The sequence below is a fragment of the Rhinolophus ferrumequinum genome, chromosome 4 (genome assembly GCF_004115265.2).
Source record: "Rhinolophus ferrumequinum isolate MPI-CBG mRhiFer1 chromosome 4, mRhiFer1_v1.p, whole genome shotgun sequence".
Classification (NCBI taxonomy): Eukaryota; Metazoa; Chordata; class Mammalia; order Chiroptera; family Rhinolophidae; genus Rhinolophus; species Rhinolophus ferrumequinum.
The window spans coordinates 8,925,715-8,940,074 of NC_046287.1; positions in this window are offsets into that span (position 1 = coordinate 8,925,715).

Genomic DNA, 14,360 nt, shown 5'->3' on the forward strand with positions numbered 1-14,360 from the left:
AAAAAATGGAATATTTTTTGTTTCCTCTCACTTTGTAAATAACTTAGGATGTAAGTGTGCTTGTGTGTATAAGCATCCTATAGTTGTTTTAATAAGATAGATGTTTCTCATATAAAAGTTTAACCTGTCATGTTGGCCTTGAGTCAAAAGTCATCTGAGAACAGGCTTTTCTGTTCTCATGCTGCGACCCTTAGGGTGTTGTCCTGGCCCACAGGGTCCAGGCTGCTTCATCCTCATGTTCATATTCCAGTCGTCGGGAAGGGGGCCGGGGAAGGGGGGGCCTGACCCTCCCCTGTCAGGGAAGCTGTGCACATAACTTCCAGTCCCGTGACATGGGCCAGATCTTAACTATAGGGCCACACCTCACTGCAAGGGTGCTTGAGAGAGGCAGTCTTTATTCTGAATCAACCTGTATCTACTTAAAATTCAGAGGTTCCTTCTTATAAAATGGGGGAGAACGGCTATTAGGTTAGATAGCAATCTGCTATGCCGTGCATCCAGCCAGATTCTATCACATGGCAGCCGAAATGGTAACACCACCCTAGGGCATGCTGCAGATGACAAAATATGGGCCAGGCCTCTCATCGCAGAAAGACTCAGGAAGCTCTCCGGGCTCTTGCTGCTGCTCTGTACAGAAAAGGCAGGGGCACTTCATCTTGTTTTGATTAAATAAAGCTTCATAGACTAATTGCGTCCTGGTACCCTAGATCATGAGCCGAAGTCTAGTCTTGGCATTATATCATGGATGTTCCAACTTCCTAAAAGGAAAGAAAAGAGCACTGAGAAATGGCTCTCTATAATCAATGAGTTATGTTAAACAAATGTTGCTTCCGTTAAATAAGAGATAATCGAAATTATAAAGTAATGATGAAAACTGGATATTTCTTAGGCTATTTAGCAACATTCTAGCGTTTTCTGTGACTAGATTATTTTTGCAGTGCTATGTGAGTGTAATCTACTCCTTTCCCCCACTCTGTTGAAGCCCCGACCATTAGCCACAGTTGTCTATTCAAAACTTAGTTTCTTGACGAATTCTTGTACTGACTTCAGGTTGATCATAGTTTATTCAAAATACACATGTACTGTCACTTTTTGTGTTTGTTGAAACTTCAAAACAGCTGCCAAAGGACATTTTGAATAATTGCTTCTGTCAAGTGTGTGATATAACTTTTAGCATAATAATTTTCATTAAAAATACCCATACTTATTTTAAAAATACATTCAACCCTTATTTTCATATAGAACCCTAGCCTCTGCCAACAAGTGAAGAGTAAGTACTACTTCAGTTAGTAGTTGTTTCTATTCCAATATTAATAAAGACTCTAGGACTCCATTCTCTGTTTCACTTCCAGTAAATCTCTTACAAACTTAAAGACAACATTTTTCATTGGTGCTGTACAGACACTGCTTCTTCCGTATCACGGTCCCATCGCTTTCTTTCCTGTATGGCCTTCTGACATGCTGGAATTATTCAGCTTATTGATTTGTTTACTTGTTATTATCTGTCTCTTGCACTAGAACATACACTCCATCCTGGAGGGACCACGTCTTTTCTTTTCCAGAGCTCCTAATATAGTGTCCGGCAAGCACAGGCGTCGGATGAATATTCATTGAACAGAGAAATACATGTATTTGGTGCTTGTTTGCATTTATATGAGAAATACTTTTATTTAGAGCTCTCATCTTTTTGTCAATTTTCTAGCTTTGAGGGAGAGCTATTATTAAATTCTTTTGCCTGGTTGTCATAGCAACTCTCTGGCCTCCAGAACGACAGGTTATTTCTAATGGGCATATTCTACCAGACTACCAAACATTCAGTGTTTTCCATTATGGGATAATGATGCTATTATAAATCACATTTCTCACAGTATGTGTTTCTCTCTCTTTTCTAAATATGGCGGAGATTAGAAAGTAAATATGTTCAAACCAATGCAAGCTCCAGGAAACAAAGCACATCTCTGTTCCCAACCCTTTCGTGTTCCTTTAAGCTCTCCACTTTCATAAGCACCTGTGAATTCAGTTGGGTTTTCTGTCCAAGTTGTTAAGGAAGATTTGAAAGTTAATTGCTACAAAACAAACTCTAAAGAGCTCCGTTACGGCTAAATTATTTTGTCATTTTCTCCTTCTTGCTCATTCCCTAAATTTCATGTTAAATTAGCAAATACAATAATGTTACAAAAATTGAGATTTGCTCTGAAAAGTTCCAAAATCAGGTACTTCCCACCCCCCATTCCTTCTGCTCTCATTTTAGTGGCAGGAACTGAGAAGGGTTTTATTAAACTGGATTAGTCATCAAAGAAAACTCATTCTTATCAGTTCAATAAAACAGGATGTATGTGGGCCATTCAATCAGCCGTGAATGTAGTTTTAAAGAGGTAGAGTCTATTTTCTAATGGTGGCTACCCTAAGGGGATTGTAAATGTTTGTCATGCTGTACTTTCTCTTCTGTAAGTTTTGGTCACATGTGCTAAGTAGAGTCGAAGTACATACAGGTGAGTCCAACCACAGTTCCAAGGTAGATCCTATTTCCTCTGTGCAGGTCTAATGCTTTTCTCATACAATTGTAATGTCCGTTAGTAAACAGTTTCATAACTTTATCTAAAAGGAATTATATTGCAGCTAGCTTACCTCCTGGACTTTGACCAGTAAACACATCAATACACTCAACTATCTTAAACAATATCCAATGGGAACATTGTCAGGGGTACAAAGAGCAATATAAGGAAGGACCATATAGTGTGTAGTGTCAAGATTGCGGATTTTGGTGCCTGAATCTTTGGGGTATTTTGCATATTTGTAAGAACTTCATTTTAGCCTTCTAGAAATCTCTGCATTTTTATTCTTTTAAATAAGCACTGAATGTTATACACCATTAGGTCAGATGTCAAACCTTTGAGATAGCTAAACCTAGATATCTGCCTAGTGTTAAATCTTGAAAATAACTGAATGGAAGAGAAGGTTTTGCCAGGGGGAGGATCAGACGTCCCAGGCACACAGATCTTGCAACAATTGTTTGACGAAGTCCCTGCATCACACGTCTAGTTCTCTTTGTTAAAAATGTGTATATTCAATTATTACTACACTTTGATATGGTTGGGTTTGGGTATAGAATCAAGACTCTAACTAAAGCCATAATATTGACATATTAACTTACAATTAGAAAATGTAACTTTGTAATCAGGAGGGAACCCCCAGCTCCCAGTCTCTCCCTGGGGTGTGAAGAGTTTAGACAATGAATATGAGGTGTGACAATTAAGTTCGCGAACTCATCCTAGAAAAAGTGCTCCATACCTCATTGCTGAATATCACTACAATCACCTTCGAAGTACTCCCCTTGGGAAGCTAGTGCCTAGTCCATCCTTCAAAGCAATTCTGGAACTCTTTTTCTGGAATGGCCATCAGAGCTGTTGTCGTATTACCCTTGATGTCCTGAATGTCATCATAATGTCTTACTTTCAATATTTCCTATATCTTCAAGTAAAGAAAGAAGTCATTGGGGGCCAGATCAGGTGGGTAGGGAGGGTGTTCCAATACAGTTGTTTACTGGCTAAAAACCCCCTACAGTGCTGTGTGAGCTGGTGCATTGTCGTGATGCAAGAGCCATGAATTGTTGCTGAAAAGTTCAGATTGTCTAACTTTTTCATGCAGCCTTTTCAGCACTTCCAAATAGTAAACTTGGTTAACTGTCTGTCCAGTTAGTACAAATTCATAATGAATAATCCCTCTGATATCACAAAAGGTTAGCAACATCCTTGCAACAAGTTCACGAACTTAATTGTTAGTCCTTGTCCAGTGCCCCGAATTTTAAGGCTGACATCCAAAGGCCTGGCTCCCAGATGACAGAGCTCGGGGAGCCAATCAGCCTCGTCATTTGCAAGTACACCAGGGCCACGTCAAACAAAGAAGCAAATTCAGATGAGCACTCAAGCACTTCCTGAGACTCTTCCCTTCCAGGCTCGGCACTGAGGGAACAGGCAAAGCACCCACCCTCCAGTTTCTCAATGAAAGGGATTTTACTGCATACTTTCCCAACTGCTGTCCAAAGGTCTGGTTTCTTTCTAATCAGCCTGTATCTGGGTGCTGACTGGACAGGAGCCTGAAGGAATCACTGGGCACTTCCCCTGTATTCTCCCTCCAGCTCACCGAACAATAAAACAAAGTTTCCCTGGAAGAAGCTTGTTCGCACATGTAGCACCCCAACTTTTATGACTGAGACATGAGAGACTGGCTCCCAAATCACCCAGCCCTGACAGCTGACAGGGTTCAGCATTTGCAAGTCCTCTGGGGTCCCGTGAAACTAAGAGGCAGTTTTATACAGAAGTGTGAGCACATCCTATGTCTGTCCCCATGGGCTCAACACAGAGAAAACAGGTAAAAATGCTAGGCTCTCAGTTTCTCCCTGGAAGATGTTTCACTGCATACCTTTCCAGCTGCTGCCCAAGGGTTAGGCTTCTAGTTAGCCTGTACCTAGGAGCGGACAAGGCACATGATTAGTAGTCATGTGAGGGCCAGCACGGCCTTGTGGGAACTTCCTGTGCCTTTTCCCCTCAGCCATAAAACCAAGTCTTTAGCTGTTCTGGGAAAGAGTTTGTCCACACACCTAGGGCCCCACTTTCTTTGGCTGCAAGCTGAGAGATGGCCTCCTAATTCACCTAGCTCTGGGAGCTGACAGGTCTTAGCATTTGTGAGTCCCCGGGGACCACACAGAACAAAGAGGTATTTCTATATGGGTGAGCAAGTAGGAAAAATGCCCAGCTTCTGATTTCTCTCTGATAGGGGCTAGATTGCATATCTAACATCCTGACTTACCTTGTTGCTGTCTGAAGGTCAGGCTTACAATTAGCTTTGGGAACCTGAACAGGTGTGTGAGCATTTTCCATGCCATTAGGCCACTAAAGAGTCTTGGCACATCCTAATCTTCTAGGAACCAGGAAGAACAAAAATGGTGATTTGGACAAGCTCAAAAGATTGAGAGGCAACCAGGAACCTGGGCCGTTCTGATTGGCGAGATTCATCTTCTGCCCAAGGCTACTCCTTCAAGACTGAGAGAGGTGGTTGTTTTATTGATGCACAGAAACCAACACAGAGTCAAGGAAAATGAAGAAACAGAGAAATGTGTTCCAAATGAAAGAACATGACAAGAATCCCAGAAAGAAGATCTTAATGAAATGCAGATAAATGATTTACCCGATAAAGTGTTCAAAATTATGGTCATAAAGATGCTCATAAGGACAGGAGAACAATGCATGAACAAAGGGAGAATTTCAACAAAAAGAGAATGTAAGAAAGTACCAGTCACATCACAGAGCTAAAGAATACAAAAATGGATCTGAAAATGTAATAGAAGGGTTCAACAGCAGACTAGATTCAGCAGAAAAAAGGTTCAGGAAACTCAGCGATAAGGCTGTGAACTTCATCCAATCAGAGGATCAAAACGAAAAAAGGAAGGTAAAAGAGTTAAGGTAGCTTAAGGTACCCGACACCATCAACGGGATAAGATACGCATTATGAGTGTCCCAGAAGGAGAAGAGAGAGAGAAAAAGTAGCAGAAACGTTCTTCCACGAAATAATGGCTGAAAACTTCCCAAACCTGAGAAAAGAGACAGACAACCAGATTCAGGAAGCCCATATAATACACTAAGATGGATCCAAAGAGACCCACACTGAGACACATTATAATTAAATTGTCAAAAGTTTAAAGAGAATTTTGAAAGCGGTGAAAGAAAAAAGATTTGTTACATTCAAGGGAACTCCTATAAGACCATCACTGAATTTTTCAGCGGAAACCTTGTAGGCCAGAAGTGAATGAGATGATATATTCTATGTTGAAAGAAAAAAATTGGGGGCTGCCGAATGGCTCAGTTTGTTAGAGCGTGAGCTCTGAACAACAGGGTTGCTGGGTAAATTCCCTCATGGGATGGTGAGCTGCGCCCCCTGCAACTAAAAATTGAATCTGGCGACTGGCATTGGAGCTGAGCTGCGCCCTCCACAACTAGACTGAAGGACAACAACTTGGAGCTGATGGGCCCTGGAGAAACACTATGTTCCCCAATAAATTTTTTTTAAAAAACAACTCTTAAAAAAAAAGTTTTTTAAAAAAAAGAAAAGAAAAGAAAAAAAAAACTGCCAACCAAAAATACATTACCTGGCAAAGTTGTCCTTTAGAATTGAAAGAGATAAAGATTTCCCCAAACAAAACTAAAGCTCTCATCACCACTAGACCAGCCTTGCATGGAATGCTAAAGGGAGGTCTTCAACGAAAGGGATGCTAATTAGTACCGTGAAAATATATGAAAGTATAAAACTCATTGGTAAGGTTAAATCTATACTTAAATTCAGAATAAAATTGTAATAGTGATGTGTTAGTATTTATAATTCTATTATAAAGATTAAAAGTCTGTGGATGAAAAAAGGGGTTCTAATGGAGAGTAATGTCAAAGGGTGATCTGATCATAAATTCCTAACTGGGCAGGTCATGGTGGGTAGTCATGCCTCAGGCATATAACTTCTTTAGTAAAGGATTTATCATTGCATTAGCAAGCCCTGTCCATTGTTTCTGTGCATTTAGGTTAACTACCCTCAAGAGAGCACACAATATCATTAACTATCCTATAATCCAATCCCTGCCTTGTTTTCTCCCACCTCCATGTAATCTTCCTTATGTTTCCTCCTTAATTTCAAACGCATAAAAGAAGCTGCAAAACTGTTATTCTATGGAGGATTTGAGATCTTGCTCCTTAGCACATGTCATCAGTTTGGCTCCTATGAAAATCATCCAGAGGTTTGGATATCTTTTACATTGACAGTATGGTACTGGCATAAGAAGAGACATATAGACCAACGGAATAGAATTGAGAGTCCAGAAATAGACCTATAGATGTATTGTCAGTTGATTTTGACAAGGGTGCCAGTCTGTTCAATGATGAAAGAAAAGTCTCTTCAACAGATGGTGCTGAAAGAAATGGATTTTCACACGCAACAGAATGACACTGGACATCAGTTTTTTAAATGGACAATAGATTTGAATAGACATTTCTGTAAAACACACAAATAGCCAACAAGCACGTGAAGAGATGGCCCAATATCATTAGTCATTAGAGAAATGCAAAGAAAACCACATAAGATACTACTTCATATCCACTAGGATGGTGATGATGATGATGGTGATAGTAACAAAAGGAAAATGAGTTGGTACAAATTGGAACCCTTATGTATTATTGGTGAGAATGTAAAATGGTGCAGCCACTGTGGAAAACAGTTTGGCAATTCCTCTAAAAGCCAAACATGAAATTATTATATAACCAACAATTCCACTTGTAGGTATATACCCAAAAGAACTGAAATATGGACTCGAATAGTTGTTCACCAACGTCCATTGCAGGGTTATTCACAATAGCCAAAAGGTTGGAACAACCCATTGTTCATCAACAGATGAATAACTAAAGGAAATGTGGTATGTACACACAATGGAATATTTTTCACTTACAAAAAATGAAGTACTGACACATGCTACAACATGAGTGAACCTGGTAAACATCATGCTAAGTGACATAAGCCAGACACAAAAGGAGAGATATTGTAAGATTCCACTTATATGAATAGGCAAGTTCACTGAGACTGAAAGTAGGTTAGAGAATACAGGGTGTTGGGGGTATGGGAGAATTGGAAGCTATTCCTTAATGGGTACAGAGTTTCTGTTTGGCGTAAAATGTTTTAGAAATAGCTAGTGGTGATGTTTGTACAGCATTGTGCATGTAGTTAATTCCATTGAATTGTACACTTAAAACTGGTTAAAATGGTCAATTTTGTGGTATTTATATTTTTACCACAATAAAAATAAATTATTAAAACGTAACTTCTAAACGGAGGTTTTTTTGTTTTTCTTAGTCACAGGTGAAATAAAATAGCTTCTTAGAATCAGTAATACAGCGACATTTAAAAATTTTAGTTTTAACCTCAGTAAGTAAAACAACAGTTACTATAAAAGTGGACGTGATATGAATCCTGAAGCATAGTATGTTACAAATGCAGTGTGTAAAATAATGATTGTATAATCTTGTATGTGAGCCCGGAGTCTCTACAGTGTAGGAATCAAATGATTCTGTTGGCTTTCCTACTACTTCTCTGACTTTGCTCCATTTCCACCATCTTTGCAGTCTTCCAGTCCTCTGCTCTTCCCTGAAATCTTTCTGGTCCTCTAGCTCCTGTTTTGCACATCTTCTCTTTTCCCATGTTCTCCCTGCACCATTGCATCTAATCCTGGTATGATGTGAAGGACTCCGAAATCTGGAACCCTGGCCCATCTTTCCTTCTGTGCTTCAGACCATATATCCAGTTATCTTGTTAAATTGATATACCTCACATTGAGCACCTTCCAAACCAAACTCTATCTTGACCCATTCTCACTTCACTCAAGCTGCTTCTCTTTCCATGTTCTGTTCTGTAGTTCCATGGATTTCTCACTGTCCCCTCGATTACCGAACGAGCAGCTCAGACCTCATAGTCCCCTCACGGTCCACACCCATTCAATCACCAAATCCTACTGAGTCAGCTCCCCAAATACAGTTATAAACTACCCACTTCCCTCCATCCCTCCTGCCATCAGTGTAGCCCATTTATGTGCTGGCTTGGACTTCTGTAACAACCTTCCAACTTGTTCCTTCTCTGATTCAGGATGTATTACCTTGGGGTTCACAGACCCCAAAGTATCTGTGGACAGAATTCATAAACTTTGTTGGGAAAAAAATTATGTCTTTATTTTCACTAACCTGTGCCTAAAAGTTCGTATTTCCTTTTTATGAATATAATTTACATATAAATGTAAGCAATGACTTTATTACCAATGGAAATTATAAGTATTTTCATATCACATTATTGCAAATATCTAAAAATATCATTTATGTTTATGACTTCTTTGAAATATGGTAGTTATTAATAGCACCCACTGCTAGATCTTTTTAAGTGTGCAGAAGAACATATAGTACTATCTTTAAAATATTTTGATTACTGTATTTTAAAACAATTGGTTTTGGGGGTTGCTGGTTAGTTCAGTTGGTTAGAGCGTGGTGTGAATAACACCAAGGTTGCCGGTTCGATCCCCACACGAGCCACTGTGAGCTGCACCCTCCTTAAAAAAATAAATAAATGAAACTAATAAAAATAAAAATTATCCAAAAAAAGGAAAAAAAAACAGAAACGTATTTTTTTTTTAAATTGGTTTTGTATTGAAGGAAGATCCAACCCTGATGCCCCAGCAGCTGGGCCTGCTGAAACTGAGGAAGGAACAGCCTCATCCCTGGGGCCTGTGCCCTGTGGGCTCATAGAGGGAATGGCAGCTTCACCCGTCTCTGAATCGGTCACCTTTGGAGTCATTTTGCCTTTTTCTTATTTCTTATTTCTTATTCATTTATTTATATTATTAGTTTCAGGTGTACAAAATAACACAATACTTAGACATTTATACCCCTCAACCAGTGATAACCCCCCTCCCCCCATCTGCTACCCCTCTGACATCGCACACAGCCATTGCATTTCCACTGTCTCCATTCCTTATGCTGTACTCCACATCCTGTGATTTTATATATATATATATATATATATATATATATATATATATATATATATATATATATATATATTAAATTATAGTTGACATTCATTATTATTCAGCTTCAGCTTCAGGTGGACAGTGCAGTGATCAGGCACCTACACTGTCCATGAAGTGGTCTCCCTAATAAGACAAGTGTCCATCAGACATCCTACAAAATCTTGACAACATTGATTCTATTCCCCAAACTGTTTTTCATTTCCCCGTGACAATCTTGTGGTTACCGACTGTGCTTTCTAATCCCCTCACCTTCTCCCTCATCCCCACTCCCCCTCCCATCTAGCAACCCTCAGTTTTTCCTCTTTGTCTCTGAGACTGTTTCTGATTAGTTTGTTCATTTATTCTATTCTTCAGATTCCACATATAAGTGAGATCATATGGTATTTGTCTTTCTCCATCTGACTTATTTCACTTAGCATAATATTCTCTAGGTCCATCAATATTATTGCAAATGGTTAGATTTCATTCTTTTTTATAGCTGAGTACTACTCCATTGTATAAATGTACCGCAGTTTCTTAATCCAGTTGTCTACCGATGGGCATTTCAGTTGTTTCCGTGTCTTGGCTATTGTGTATAGAGCTGCAATAAACATAGGAGGGCATAAAATTTTTTGAATTAGTGTTTTGGATTTCTCTGGATAGATACCTAGGAGTGGAATTGCTGGGTCTCAAGGTAGTTCCATTTCCAGTTTTTTGAAATACCTCCATACTGATTTCCACAGTGGCTGCACCAATCTGCAATCCCACCAACAGTGCACCAGGGATCCCTTTTCTGCACATCCTCGCCAGCAGGATGTGGAGAAAACTTGTTTGTTGATTTATTGATGATAGCCATTCTGACTGGGGTGAGGTGGTATCTCATTGTGCTTTTTATTTGCATTTCTCTAATGATTAGTGAGGTTGAGCATTTTTTCATATGTCTGTTGGCCATCTGTATGTCCTCTTTAGAAAAATGTCTCTTCGTGTCCTCTGCCCAAACAACCCAATTTTTTAATTGGGTTGTTTGTTTTTTTTGGTGTTGATTTGAGTGAGTTTTTAAATAAATTTTGGATGCTAACCCCTTATCAGGTGTATCGTTGACAAATATCTTCTCCCATTCAGTAGGATGCCTTTTTGTTTTATTGATGGTTTCCCTTGCTGTGAAAAAACTTTTTAGTTTGACGTAATCCCATATGTTTATTTTTTCTCTTACTTCCCTTGCCCAAGTGGATGTATCAGTAAAAATATTACTAAGGGTAATGTCTGCAAACTTTCTTCCTATATTTTCTTCTAGGAGTTTTATGGTTTCAGATCTTACATTTAAGTCTTTAATCCATTTTGAATTTATTCTTGTATATGATGTAAGTAGGTAGTCCAGCTTCATTTTTTTTTTTTTTGCATGTGTCTGTCCAGGTTTCCCAGCACTATTTATTGAATAGACTGTCTTTACCCCAATGTAAATTCTTGCTTCAATTGTTATAGATTAAATGACCATATAGACATGGATTTATTTCTGGGCTCTCTGTTCTGTTCCATTGATCTATGTGTTTTTATGCCAGTACCATGCTGTTTTGATTACTATAACCTTGGAGTATGATTTGTTGTCAGGTATCATGATACCTCCCACTTTGTTCTTATTTCTCAAGATAGTGGTGGCTATCCAGGATCTTTTATGGTTCCATATAAATTTTAGGATTATATGTTCTATTTCTCTGAAAAATGTCCTTGGTAGTTTGATAGGAATTGCGTTGAATCTGTATATTGCCATTCTGCCTTTTTCTTGAAGGATAAGGCATGTTTACAGCCAGAGGCTAGGCTTTTAACAGTCTTTTCTTATAGAATCCCAGAAGTCTTTCCTTCGTTTTCTCACATATTTATTCCCTTTAGCCCAAGCTCTCAGTGTTTCTTATGCTATCACCTTATCTCTATTCCTGGCTTCTGCTGGAATGGCTGATTAGATCCACCTGTCACATCCATAATCTCTTTATTAAGTGATTGTCTAGCTATATCCTTTGGGTTCTCTCTAGAACATGCTTTCTCTCTCTTTTTCTTTTTTTGCAATGAGCACAGGCTGAGAATTTTCCAAATCTTCAAATTCTGACTCCTTTTTGCTTAACATTTCCTTCTTCAACTTATATCTCTGCTTTCACATAAGCAACAGGGAGACACTAAGACACACTTTGAACGCTACTTAAAAGTGCTGGTGCTGAGGCCTGAGATGGAAATAAGGAACGTGTTATTAGACACTGGAGGAAAGATGATTCTTGTTATAAAGTGGCAAAGCATTTAGCTGAATTCTGTTCTGGTGTTTTGTGGAAGGTAGAATTTGTGAGTGATGACTTTGGATATTTAGCAAAGGTGATTCTTTTTGGAGTAACAAGTTGTAATAGACCTTGAAATTGCAGGCACGATTTTTTATGAAAAAAAAAAAAGAAAAAACAGATTTTTATGTATATTAAGATACTCAGATAATAAAACTTCACTCCTCAAAGCAAAATATCCATGCATTTTTCAGTCTATTCTTGATTGCTCCCTTGCTTACTCTCTCGCTGGATTTGAAAGTGATTTTCTTTTGGACTCATACTGTGTGTTTTGATGCTTCACCAAGATCTTTGCATCACTCTCATCCGATACCTGGACCAATGCAAGAGTTTATGCATTTAGATTTACATGTTCCTTTTGTGCTCCAGGTTGGATTACGGTACCCTTTTCATTGTCATACTTCCTCCCAATCTGCTTTTGAAAATGAGTTTTCTTACAGTTTATGGATCATACTATAGCTATAACTGTACATGATTGGTCACATTGTAACCAATACCCCACTCTGGTAAGGTGTATAGATAATGGTGGAGGGTTTGCATGTGTGGGAACAGGGGGTTTATAGGAACTCTCTGTACCTTCTCTTCAATTTCCTGTGAATCTCAAATTGCTCTGAAAACTATCCCTGTTTCACAGGTAAGAAAATGGAGGTACAGAGATTAAATAACTTTCCCAAGTCTCACTAAGGTCTACTAGGGACAAAATAGGGGTTGGCAATGAGTCAGTCTGGTATTACTGTGTTTCCCTGAATATAAGACCAACCCTGAAAATAAGCCCCAGTTAAGATCGTCAGCCAGATGGATGCATTTAGTACGTTATGGCGATGTTCCAGAAGATGACATGACTGTATTTAAATATATATAGGTTGTTGTACATGAAAAAATAAGACAGCCCCTGAAAATACACCCTAATGCGTCTTTTGAAGCAAAAATTAATATCAAACCCGGTCTTATTTTTGGGGAGCATGGTAGCATCTTTGTCTTCAAGCAGTGCACTTTCTTTTCTGAATCTTGCTTCTTTTACCTAACAATGTATCTTGCAGATCAATACATAAAAGCCCATATAGAGCTCCATTTATTTAACAGTTTTGTACTGATAGGACTTAAAGTTGCTTCTAATGTCTGAGTTTGGAGTACTGCTACCTTAGTCTTACATAGTACTTCTCACATGAGTACCTACACGATACTTTCGTAAGTGGAATTGCCAGGGTTAACACAAATTGAAATTTTAAATTTTGATATTTTTAAAAATTGCTCTTTGTAGAGGTTGTATCGATTTATACTGTTCTATCAACGTACCTGTTGGATGTGGCATAGTAAAGTAGGTGTGGCCACTAGCGGAGATAAGAATGAGGTTTGCTAAGAGGAAATTATTTCTCCTCACAGGTCTGAGAGGGGAGGTCAGTGCAGGCCACACAGGACCACAGGAGAAACACCAGGTTCGGACAGAAGACAGGAGTGAAGGGTAAGTCTAAGCTAAAGCCTTTCCTGGAGTTTCCACAGGGCAGGCAAGGCAGGGCAAACAGTTGGAATTGGCTAGTTTGAATAATTCTGGAGGGCTTTGGGCTATAGGAGTGATCTCTGTAGTTGCCTGGTATCTGGCCCTGGATGACTGAGGGCGGAGGAAATACTGGCTTGGTGTGAGTTAGATATGGGGGGTGGTTGGGGCCACGAACCTGGGATTGGTTGGTTTGTATATGAAAGTTGTGCTCTGGGCAAGCCCTTTGCTATCTCTAAGACAGGGATAGCCCTGGAAGGGGCAGTCTATCTCCGGGCAGCAAGATTTTTATGTCAAAACATTATTAAAGATTAATGCATATACTTTAACTAGCAGTGTATAAGATCACCTGTTCTCCCACATCTTCATAAACAAATGATTTGATCTTTGATAACGAATGGTGACAAATGACTTCCAGTTGTAGTTCTGAGTTATCGGTATTTCCTTTTTTCAGCTCATTTTTTCTTCTGATTATTTTTCTTCTTCACCAAATAAATATTAAGCACTTCTGATGTGCCATGTATTTATGATGTGTGAACAAACAAAGCTCTTGCCCTCAGGGAGCTTACATTTCAAGAAACTTGTAGGGCTCATATGGTGAAAACTACAAAAGTTGAGAGATAAAAGAACTGACTACATGAAAAGACAATGTTGACAGATAAGATGGCATTACCAACTCAGTAAAAATAAAGAGTTTTTGTGGGGGAAGGCAGAAGTGGCAACTTGACAAAATGACATAATGACTGGATGTGAACATTTAAAAGAGAAAGGTAATATATCTGCTTTACCAGATGTTAAAATATGCTACAAAAACACAATAATGAAGTGTGGTGCTGGCACAGTAACAAACCCTACATAGGATATGCCCATATGTGAACAAATACCATACTAGTTTATTTTATTTATTTTTGAGAATTATTCCTTTTATTAAGTAACGATGCTCTTTATCACTAATAAT